We start from the raw sequence: 9,220 nt of genomic DNA, 5'->3' as shown, positions 1-9,220 counted from the left end.
AAGAGAAAGGTGTTTTTCACGGCATTGGCTGAGTCTCTGGAAAAGGTTGCATCTTGAATTAGCAGCTTGACTGTTTGCTGTCCAGATAAATATTGTGTTGCTATGCCTGAAATTGTCCTGCCACGTGGGTCACCCTGTCATATAATTAGCCTCTTATCATATCAGGTGCAAATCAAGCCAGCAGCACTTGCTGTTAATGCGGCGACTGAACAGACCAGAAGCTCTCTTTGCGTGTATCAACGTCTGATTGAATATTGTCCTCATCCCACAGAAGGCGCCCACACGGTTATTCTGTGGCACTGTTCAACAGCCAGCTGAACCTCAGAGGAAACCAAACGTCTTGATAAGTCCCCAGCTCGCTCAGCTACTTTAGCTCCTTCTTTTTCGTGTCTTGAACTGCAACCCTGTGCATTCTGTTAGTCCACCGGGGCGTGGAACAGGGGATGGGGTGAAATTTAACCTTGGCTGTCCTTCAGGTACATACACACTATCCTCAAGATATTATTCCCGTTTATTCTGCATGGTGGTCAGGCTCATTTTCAACCTCTCTGTTTCAATCAGCGTTAAGTCAAGTCTAAGCAGAGCCTCACATAGCTCGGCCTGCTGGTCCAGAGAGCTGTGCCCTGTACTCCCCTCATCACTAGATCCTGCCCCCCGCCCCGTGCCCCAGAAGGCCAGGTGCACAGCAGCTCCCCTTCCCCTCTGCCCCTCCTCTTGCTCCAGTTCTAGGGACAGGTCCTAACACGCAGGCTGCGCGCGCATCTCTACCTCACAGACCACCCCAGGAAACCCACCTGGCTCTAGTCCTCTCCTCCGTCACCACATTTTATTCTTTTCTCCACAAGACTGCAGCTCCTGGCCTAAGCAGGAAGCCACTGCAGGGCAGAGTCTCTGGCATCTGAGCCTTCCACTGCACTGGGGACAATGCATGTGCTTCCAGGGGCAATTTTGCCAGGTGATCCCTGGCGCCAGTCAGCCGGGTTCTGATGCGGGCTCTCCTACCCACCAGCTGTGTGATCTCAGGCAAGTCACTTAACCTCTCTGTGCTTGTTCCCTTACCTGTCAAATGGGGGTAATAGTACTTCATACAGTTGTGAAGATAAGGCATATGGAAATGCTGTAAAGTGGATTGGATTAAATATATAAGATTGCACGAGAATGTCAACATATGCAAAATACGGAGAACAGTGCTGGCATTTGGGTGGTCACACTGAAGTGTCCGCTTTAAAAAAATACTCGCGTTCGAGAGATTCCGCCTCACCTTTTCCTTGCTGCTTTCTCCAGTCCCAACGATCTTTCCTTCCCTGACCGTCATCAGAATATCGACACAGGAAGTAATGAACGAAACGTTCTTAGATTTCCTGTTCTTTCATTTTCGGTGCCTCCTTACTGCTGGCCAGTTCGCCCTTTGATGACAGATAATAATGTGGCAGCTAAGGAGTGTCAAGTGCTTTCTTTACGTTAACTATTTCACACAATACTTAAAATGTCTTAAGAAAGAGGGTCTTCTTATCCCATTTCACAGATAAGGAGCCTGACGCTGAGAGGCATAGTATCTTGCCCAAGGCCAGAGTTTGTAAATGGCTGAGCCAGGGTTATGTTTTTTGTTTTTTTTTCCCCCTTGACTCACCCATTGCTCATAGCACAGTTCCAGACTCATCTAGATGTTTATTAACTTGGTTAATAGTTGATACATTTAATAACTGCTTACTGATGCCAATCGCAGGCCAGACCCTAGGAGGACAAAGATTAGATACGGTTCCTGTCATCACCAAGTTTAAGTCTGGTGAGGAACCCAGACAAACCCACAGGCAATAAGAAAGCAATGCGATCGGTGCCATTATGACGGGGAGAGCAGCACCCCGCGATGAGCCGGGAGATGGCCGGGGTCTGCGGCAGGCAGAAAGGGGGGCGATGCCTCGGTGATGGTGAAGAAGGTGCTGGTGCCGGGCTTGAGATGGGGGAGATCCCGGGCAGAAGTAAGACAACTCGTGCTCCTTCTCGTGGAGAAGGGGCAGCGGTTAGAGAGAACTGGAGAAGGTACCTGAGGCTCTGCCCAGCATTAAACAGGATTTCCGCTAACGAATTAGGCGGCGGACAGACCCGAGCTGGGCTTCCCTGTCACAGCACGTGTGCGAGCAAATCGATCAGGAAGGCTTGCGCGTGCCCTTCCGCCAGCTGCAAGGTTCCTCTCCAGCAGGGGACGGTAGTTAGTTATACCAGGGCCAGGGGCCGCGTCAGACCTCCCGGGGCTGCCCGGGCTGCTGCGTCGGAGGGGATGGACCCATGTCCTCCTCGGCCTTGGAAAATCTCCTTTAAAATAGGCACAGGGAGGCAGACACTTAGGTCGACCGTGTCCTGACATCCTATGGAGACCCAATAACGCTGAATGTCAGTAGCCTGTTTGTCACTCAAGTCTTTGGGTATCAGGGTGCACAGTTTTCTAGAACATCGGAGGTTTCCTCTCGATTTACTCGTTAGTGTTTAAAGATTTTTTTTGCTTTGTTTTTTCCTTTTTGTTCCCTCATGTGGATTCTCCGTGAGAATAAAGGGGAAGACTAAAGCAATTCCCTAGAGGTAAAATTTTTAAAAATTTTTGCAAAAAATACCTGTATTATCTGTATATTTATTTCTGAAGAAGCTTTTATAAATAACCTAAACATGAAGCTAACGGCTTGAATTCTCTGCACGAAGTTATAGTTTGAGCGACAGCAGCGTCAATCAGCCTTGGGAGAGCAAGCTGGGTTCCCTCACTGCTGATTATCATCTTTGTTTTACAAACAATTAGAGCTGATATAACATCGCTCATGTGAAAGGCTGGTGAAATGTAAAACAATGCCAACTTTGAAGAAAAGATAATTTAGAATTATTTCATCCCACAAAACAGTCAACCCCAACATAGACATAAACGTTGCATGTGTCACTTCGGAAAGATCTGAAAAAGGTGAAGGAAACCTTTTCAGGCAAGATGCTCATCTCGGATTCCAGACTCCAGAGTCGAAGGGGATTTGCAAAGGATGGAAACGCATATGTCAGCAGTCGACAGGGTGGACACCCAGATTCCTACGTACGCTCGGATTCTCTTAACTGCTTGACCCAAGAGTCTGACCACTATGCTGTTCCTCCCCGCCTCCCTGGACAAATGCCAGATTTCAAGTGAGGGGAACTGTGTGCAGGGTGGATCCGCCCACACGTCTCCGGGTCTAAGCCTTTCTTGATTGACGCTCAGGAATGAAGGAGAACTTCTATTGTACCAGCAGAGGTCCCACACGAAGCCCCAAGTGATTACAGGTGATATTTCGCATACCCTCTCACGGGTTCTAGAACTGGAATGACCCACAGTAACAGACAAGGCTCCTGGTGGCAAGTAAGATTGACTTACTCCGGCTGGTTTGAATGAGAAAGGAATTCACTAAAGGGCAGCCCAGGGTGTCCCCAGACGGGCCAGAGAACCAGGTCAAAATGCTCCCCAGATCTCACCACAGAACAGCTCGACCAGAAATACCTGTGGAAACACCTGGCAGCCCACAGGCTAGAACCTTCTCCACTGCTACCTTGAGAAACGGATGTATAGAACGCCACCCTCCCCAGAGTGTGCTCCCTAAAGCCTGCTGCTTTCATCACCAGCGTGTAACTCCAAGCCCGGTGTCCACGAATCCGACCGGCGGAGCCTGGGTCACGTGCTCACACCCCAAATTCAAGGGGAGGCTGGGAAAGCCGGCTCCGGCTTCTACGCTGAGAAGGCACAATCCCACCCGGCAGAAAATTCCTCTGTGGAAAAGCGCTTCCGAAGGTGTGCGCGGCCAGTGAGAATGACACGTTTTCCTTGCACCTACTGAGTCACAAAAACGAACATTTTATCAACCAAAACAAAACAAAACAAAATAAAACAAAACAAAACACTGAGCATGAGAGTATGTTGGGAACAGCTGAGACTTTGATTCTGTGTGGGAACTGCACTACCATCTAAGGACCAGGACAGCGGTTCTCACATGGTCTGGAGCAGGTGAGGGGAGGCTCCCCAAGGTCACCTCATGTCTGAAGTGCAGAGCACGCCACACTCGCCCAGCCCCGCTGGACGGCAGGGACGTATAGCGCGGGCTGAGAGGAGAGACTGCCCTGCTTGTTGATTCAGCCAACCTCATCAAGGCCAAGGCCATCATGTGATAATGTGTGAATGAATCAGAAGGGGTTGCCCGGGTATTTCTGTACTCAGCTCAGCATTCACACTCCAGCTCTCATCTTCCAGCCAGCTCTCATCTTCCTTTTCTGAGTTTTTACCAGCCACTTTCACATGAGACTCAGCACGTCCATCTGATTAATTTGCTAAGAGAAGCCCCACCTCCCACCCCAGAAGCATACTCCCGTACCAAGGGCTGCTGCATCGATACAAGGTCCCCACCAAACTTCCCAAGGGTGATGTCTTCTGCTACCATTTTTCTTCTTCCGGAAATGATGGTCTCCATATGGGAGCAGGAACACGCATTTATGCACTAAGCATTTTCACTGAACACTTATTGAAAGTCGGACACTGCGCTAGGGGTGGGGACGGGAGGCACATCCTCTGCTTCGTGGAGCTCCCAGGGCGATGGAGAAGCTGGACGTTAAACAGATGAAGACACACATAAACATAGAAAGGCGCGTTTTATTAAGAGCTATGAGAAGCTGGGTCCGAATGAGGTAAGCCTTCGACCAGAAGGCCTGTACTGGTTTTCTCATCTTTCTCCTCCTCTCTCCTGCCTCCACTCTCAAGTGCACACCCATACATCTGCAGTCAGGGTCGGTCCTTACGAGATCGGAGTGTGATTTGGCCTTGATGATGCCGAGGGCAGAGAGCGCCTCTCACAGTGCGCCGTGGTTTGGGGGCCCACTCTGCGTGGAGGTTGACGGGAGAGCTAGCTGCCGTGAGCATCTCCCATCACAGGGGAGCGTACACAGCCAGGGTTCTACAGTCCTTTGTCTCCTTTGGAGCGCACCTGCCCCTCCCACCCGTTTCACCTCTCTTGCTTGAAACCGGACCACCCCGATGCTGGGATAGAGCAGGATGTGCCGGCGGCTTTCACAAAGGCCTTGAAATCGGTGAGCCCTCTCGGCCATTCCCCAAATGAAGCTCTCGCGAAATTCCCCGAAGCTGGACAGTGTTGCTAAAAACTCGAACTCGCCCTTAGGTCTTCACATAGGAAGAAGCCAGCTGCTCACAGTGGCAACGACCGTGACAAGGATTCTGAGTCGGCGTAAGTGGACGACCTCACAAGACATGAAACGCCAACGTGGTTCACTGCTGGACCTGGACATGTCCACACTGCAAACACACTTTAACTTCTCTCCCAACGTGCCACTAAGACAAACAAGGTGTCAGGACACACGTCTCCCATTTCCTCTTCCCCTCTTCCCCCCCGAGAGGAACCACTGACCCCACTGATGTGTCAGAGCACACTGGATGGAAAACCCATGGATCATCGTGGGGCACGTGAGGTTTGCCAAGTGACTAGAGACCAGAGCACAGTGTTTGTGGCACCAAAGCAACGGGACGCCTGAGACTGTGACTTTCGCACATTAAAATCACAGTATGATTGTTTTACACACTAAAGGCTCCCAGGTCACCTTAGACTCCTGTTTTGGGGGAGCGTGTCTGGAAGACTGAAAGATTATTTGCCAAACATGGATTTGCTTGACACCCTGTCCCCAGATGTGCTCCAGAGTGGGGAGGACACAGGCGTGGTTGGCGGAAGGGTCATCATTGCATCTCAATGGTCCCCAGGTGGCAAAAGGTCCAATCTCAACCTACTGCCTTCTGGATTCTTCCCTATTCTCCTCTGGCCAGCCCCATGCCAACCCCACTCTGCCCGTCTTGTCCCTTAGGATGAGACTGGACACTCCAGGGCTAGACTGACCAGGCTGGTCCCAAAGAGCTGTAGGAACCGGAGACCTGCTTGCTCACAGGGCCTTCACCAGGGCTCCAGGGACTCTGCAGGCTTCCGCTTGCTTAAATCCACCAAGGAAGACTCCCGGAATTAGATAGCATTTCGGTGAAAGTGAAGAAATGAGGCTTAGAGGCTTTGGAACTGGCCTGGGCCAGCTACCTGTTGGGAGAGAGGTGGGGGCATTCTGTAAGCGGCTCCTCTCCTCGCATGCAGCTGCCAGCGGAGGTGTCCAGGCCTCAGCGAGGCTGCCAGCCGCCGACATCTGCAGCAGCTAGACCATGCAGCGTGGGAGTGGGGTGTGCGTGGTACATGCATATGAGCACAGGTCAAACGAGGGCTTTCGTTCTTTAAAGGAACAAAGACTTAGTGATGCATGGATATGTGGTGACGGGAAAGAGGGCTGAACCTTCTAGAGGGGCCCTGTGTTGGTTAACTGACAGCCCTGCCTGGGACTGCTCTCAGCCTGCAGGCAAGGGCCACTGCTTCACGAGCAAATATCGGGCAGGTAAAGCACAGGTGTTCCCAGCGTCAAGTATATGCACAGAATATAGAGGAGCTGAGCTCTCAAGCATATTCGAGGATATTCACGGGCAGGAACGTAGGCTCAGCTTCCTGATGTCTGCGAGGTCACGCACTGAGTTCGGGCGGTACCCTGAATCGGAACAAGCTCGCTGAGCTGCAGCACAGCCCCCAGCCTCGGAGGGGACTCAGAAACTTAACTCCCCCACCCCACCTGCCTCTACCAAAGCAGGGAGCAGACGCCCCGGCTCCCACTCTTGTCACGTGAAATGAAGATGGACAACAACAGTGACAGGAAGCTAAGATGAACTGAACGCACACCATTCTGTACGAACTGCTGTACGTACACGATCTCACTCAAGCGTCCCCAAAGTTCCAGTGTGGGTTTCTATTATTACACCCACTTCAAAGATGAGCACAGTGAGGCAAGCCTGACTTAAGCACACTGGCCTGCCTCTTAGTGTAACCACTGCCCTCCCGAGACGCCCTGCCCGCGAGGTCACAGACCCCACCTTAGAATCAAAGAGGAACAAAAGTGCTTGTTTGCTTGTAAACAAACAAGGACATTTTTTTTTACTAGCTTTTTCTCTTTTTTTTTTTTAATAGCTTATTTGCTATTAAAGACACACTCTGTATTCCGAGATTTTACAGAGGGGATTGAAATCATCTCTCCAGCCACAAAGCTCCCATGTCACCATAAGGAGCCTCGAAGAGCTCTGCTTTACAGGCTGTTTCCCTAGGAAAAGCCAGAGAATGTCATTTCCAAAGAGCTGGGGACATCCACAAAGGGCGACACCCAAGAAAGGAGGGAGGCCCTGACTTCACGGTCCGTGAGATGAGCCTGGGGGAAAATAAACAAGTTATTCTGCTCCCACACTCACGTGCTCTGACCTGAAGCCAGCGGGACAGTCCTTACACTTAAGCGACTAATCAGATGATGTGCCGTGAAACACACCCCTGAATGTCATCAGAGTCCAGGCATTTGCACCGGGAATCCAGAAATAAGCTGTCACCAAAGGGACGTGTGCCCTCTGGAAATAATTTCCAGAACATGTTTCATAATCTAGGGCTGGGACTTGGTGAGCCGGACAGGAAAGGTCAAAACACAGTCCCCAGTCCTGCCACACCCGGTTTCATCTTCCTGCCCGCATGAATTGCTCCCTGCTTGCTTCCCTGTCCCTCAGCCCCCCAGTCCCTTCCCAGCCACCACCCAGAAAGCTGGCTGTCCCCGTATGAGGTCCCGCTGTGTCACTTGACGACCACCGAAGGCAGATCTCATCACTTTCTTGACTTGCCTTGAATATGTTTTGAGTAACTGTCAAAAATTAACAAGTAGTTTATTCACCAGACATTTAAAGATCAAATAATGACTGGTACCAGACTCTCCACTTACCAAATGTGCCTGAATTGAATGACATGTTTTAAAATAACTTTCCTTTTTAAAAGGAACATTTGCTGGGAGTAGAAAACATGAATGACATTTAAATGAGCAGATAAGAATTCTGCCGGAGAGAAGCACACATTCAAATAATTTTTTTTTTTTAAGGTAAAACTCATTTTATTTATATTCTTCGCTGCTTTTCCTTAGGACACAATATTTGGCTGCTGATAAAAATACAGACATTCAGTGAGAAGAGTTACCAAAATCGGAGCCCCTTTTTGATGGGGAGCTAGGCATCCAAAGTGAACAGCCTTCTCTTTCCAACCTGAATCTCCCAATTAAAAATTACCAACACCACAGGCTTGATTTCTATGGCAGTGATCTCTATCCTACTGATGCATCTGGAGCACTCATACATTGCTTAAGAGTAAGTCAATTACCTCATTATGCTTGTTTATTGAGCAAAGTCATTTATAAAGTCAATAATTGATAAACCTTGAGAGGACAAAACGTACCTGCTAAGTGGGAAGGAGCGGGGAGAGCTGATGAGGCTTGACTTGGAGCTCAGGATTAATGTGCTGTCACACACAAGCAGCTGTCCTCTGCAGACACAGGCCAGGGCTCAATAATGGAGCTCTTTCTACCACGTATTCAATTATCATAGAAAGGATCTTAAAAATTGAGAATTTGAAACCCTTTGATTCTAATCTGTTCAGGAAACTCATACACATGCCTGTGAATGACTCACTTCGGTCACCGTAGGAAAATCAAATCCGGAAAGATTTAGGCTTGTTAATGAGTAATTTGGAACTAACTGATGCCTTACACACGAGGGAAAGGGAGGAGAGAGACCGCAGTGTGCCTGTTCCAGACAAGTAGGGGTGACAGGCACCCCACACCCGTCAGCTCATCCACGCTGAGAGCAAGCACACAGAAAAGACCTGAGCACAGAAGGAGGGGTTAAGGTGACGGTGAGGACATTTTCCGTGACTGCTAATAAAGGACTTATGTGCGTCTTTGCCGGGATCAAGGAGCAGAGCGGTTGCTTAACTGGGGTGATTCAGAACAATTAGGAAAAAAATGCATCGATTCAGTCAACTGACAAGTAAACAAGGATTTACTATGTGACATCACTGTGCTTGAGAGGTTCCAGCTGGACGTTACAGTAGGCCCCGCCCCAGAGCTTACACGTTTGACGACTCACCTAATAATCACACTTTTTTTCATATTTTATTAAACTGCCTTCATTTCACACTGGAATGTGTCCTCAGAAATACAGATGTAAACAAATAATGTCCACGTTTAACGATAAAAACTAATCTGTATGCCTATGGTTGAAACAGCACTGAAAAAGTGATTTTATTCTTGTCACCTGAGAAAAACTATGCAGGGAGGC

The 9,220-nt window shown here is 49.4% G+C and overlaps 1 protein-coding gene across 2 annotated transcripts in view; it reads right to left on the bottom strand.

The window, feature by feature from the left end:
- RETREG1 (reticulophagy regulator 1) overlaps positions 1–9,220 on the bottom strand; it is an 80,167-nt gene that overhangs the window by 45,811 nt on the left and 25,136 nt on the right. Inside the window, exon 1 of one of the 2 annotated variants that reach the window (XM_015585719.2) lies at positions 8,340–8,475. The exons of the other annotated variant lie outside the window; for it this stretch is intronic. The gene's annotated coding sequence lies outside the window, so the exon portion shown is untranslated. Of the gene's footprint in view, positions 1–8,339; positions 8,476–9,220 lie in introns of those variants that run through there. 2 annotated transcript variants of the gene reach the window in all.

The sequence above is a fragment of the Pteropus alecto genome, unplaced genomic scaffold, assembly GCF_000325575.1.
Source record: "Pteropus alecto unplaced genomic scaffold, ASM32557v1 scaffold152, whole genome shotgun sequence".
NCBI lineage: Eukaryota > Metazoa > Chordata > Mammalia > Chiroptera > Pteropodidae > Pteropus > Pteropus alecto.
Note: the sequence above shows the minus strand (reverse complement) of the source record. Positions and strands in the feature narration are given on the sequence as shown.